The sequence below is a fragment of the Cricetulus griseus genome, chromosome 2, assembly GCF_003668045.3.
Source record: "Cricetulus griseus strain 17A/GY chromosome 2, alternate assembly CriGri-PICRH-1.0, whole genome shotgun sequence".
Taxonomy (NCBI): Eukaryota; Metazoa; Chordata; class Mammalia; order Rodentia; family Cricetidae; genus Cricetulus; species Cricetulus griseus.
The window spans coordinates 331,417,645-331,420,211 of NC_048595.1; positions in this window are offsets into that span (position 1 = coordinate 331,417,645).

The following is a 2,567-nucleotide window of genomic DNA, read 5'->3' on the forward strand; positions in this document are numbered from 1 at the left end:
ATTCACCCAAAATCTGTCAAATGGCGGCTTTCTCTTGCACGCTGCTTTTTAAAATTACAACACCAGATGATAGAAAAATGATTTAAAATGTTCTGTAACACAAGAGTCAATGTTAGTATTAGGATGAATCTGATTTGCTAAGTCCTTGACTTCAATTATTTTTTAAAGTTTTGTTCCCAAAGGAACCATTTTAAGTAAAAAAACAATTTTCTAAAACAGTTGGGTTGGACAAAAGTAGAGCAAATATGTTGTCTGATCTAATCGGATCTACACTATCACTGAATGTAAGGGCACATTGCTTCCAAACTGACACCAAGGCATCAAGAACTCAGCTCCCCAGAGAAAAGCACTGCCCATCCACATGCCTATGTTGATGAGATCAGTCAGGTACTGACACTGAGCAAGCTGCTCCATTGGCTTTCAAGTTCAGATGGTAAGATATAGATAGCAACTCAATGGGGGCCACTATTAATTTGGCAAATCAAAACAGGATTTTGAGCTGCCTTCCACTCTTCCTTCCTAGCTAGACCTATGAGACAACTTCCTAAATACACTGGCATTCAGCTCTTAGAAAGCCAGGGAATCTGTACCAAAAGGATAAAGGAGGAGCTGGATGCCACCTTCCTGCATCAGTTCAGTGGGTTTGAGTGTGGTGGAATCAGGTTTGCAGGATTCAGATATTGCAATACTTGGTTATCATTGAAGAAGCTCAGTTCAAGGACTGTCCATGAAAATTTCAAAAATATCTCAGTCTTAAGTAAGTTTACGATTTTGTTCTGAGCTATCCTGAGTACCCGAGTCCTATAGAGTGCAGATTAGACCTATACCTAATGCTGAAATCAATTATCACTTCCCTTGTTTGTTTGGAGGACAATGACTAATTGTCTAATGACTAAGGATTTTCCGTGGTGGTCTTAACCAATAGATTCCCAATGCCATAAATTCTAAGGAGGACTACAGCACAAGGCAAGGATGGGTTGGCCAACTGTCTGAGGTCATATGGGGTATGGCGAACCTGTTGACGAAGGCCTCTGGCTCCAAAGCTTCTGATGTGCTGGTTCAGCTTACACAGACTCCTGCCAACCCAGAAACTATGAGGGCCTGAGAGTTATTTCCTGGAGTGGATGAAAAACGTGAGGCACAGGGAAAACACAAGCACTTCAACTTCAGACCATTTCTGACTGGACTAGCAAGTCACAAAGCAATAGAACATCCTTTCTTGGGTGGTTCAATCCTACTTAAGGGTAACTTCACAGGGACAGTTAGTCTTGTCTTTGATATGTGACTCAAATACTTCACAGGTAATGACTGACTGTCATCCTCTCTAGCAGAAAAGGAACAAAGCAGATTCTAGATATTTTTCCTGCATTTTTATGTCATGGCCAAAGAATGCTAGGATTCTTATCCACCCAGCATCAGGAGCTTTGAAGGCTTAGAGAACGTTAAAAAATGGAGAAACGTCACCCATTGAAACCAGTTAAAATGAATGGCTTGAGCCAGAACCCAAGATGAGTGTCAGCAGTAGCATCCTTGTTTATGAGATCTCAGGAGAGGTCTCACTGGGGCTTTAACACACACACAAACGGAATGGATGGGCTCTTCCTCGGAGGTTTGCCGTGAGTACCATCAGATGCAGCTCTCGGAGAGAGCAGCCAGTCATTTCCTCCCTTCCTTTGCAGGCCTTAAGAAAGGCAGGCTAGGGAGGCTAGTGTGGCCAGGGATGGCAGTCCCCAAAGGAGCAAGTGTAATCTCCAGGGGATGGGACTGGCCAGGTCCCCTGCACACTGTTGTGTGGCTTGGGTAAGTCTGAGTTTGCCCCTTTCTAGTAACTAGGGAGACAATTTAAAGGATTTTACTTCAACACCTGTATGTTTGGTGTTGAACCCAAGTTAATTATCATCTCAAAGATCTTGGTTTACTGACAATACTCAGTGAGACCCCCTGAATGGCATATTGTCCATGGACAATCCAAGTGGCAAGCACAGTTGAAAGTGGAGGACAACGGAGAGCATGTGTTTCAGTTTCTCTGTGTCTTGTGTTTGCGAATGCTTCCTTGATGAATGGAGAAGAAAACACATCCTAGTGAAGTTGAGAATGAAGCAACCTTTGTTTATTTTTTGAAAGATAAACGCATCTGATCCACGTCACTCATAACATTCTAAAGTAAACAGTATCCAACATTTCTCATCTAAAAATAAATAATACCCCGGTTGACAACACCTGTGGCATTAAAAGCTCAGGTCTTGTTAGGAATAAATACAAGACCATAATAGTACCAGGGAAGCCTGGGAAATTCTAATTGCTGCACTGTTCTAGCCAATGTGCTTTGATGTATGTTTCATTTTTAAGTGTGTTTCCCTATCCTGGGTGTGAACTGTTCCTTCAGATATAATTGCCTAGAAAACTATGCATGGCTGTACAACCAATCTTGCTGCACCATTGAGACAGCCCAGAAACAACTCATTGCCTGCAATTAAAATAGTTAAGACCAGGCTCAAGGGCGCACACCCTTGTGTTATCCATAATTACATATCAGAATTTCTAGTTCTAGAAATAAAGACAAATGG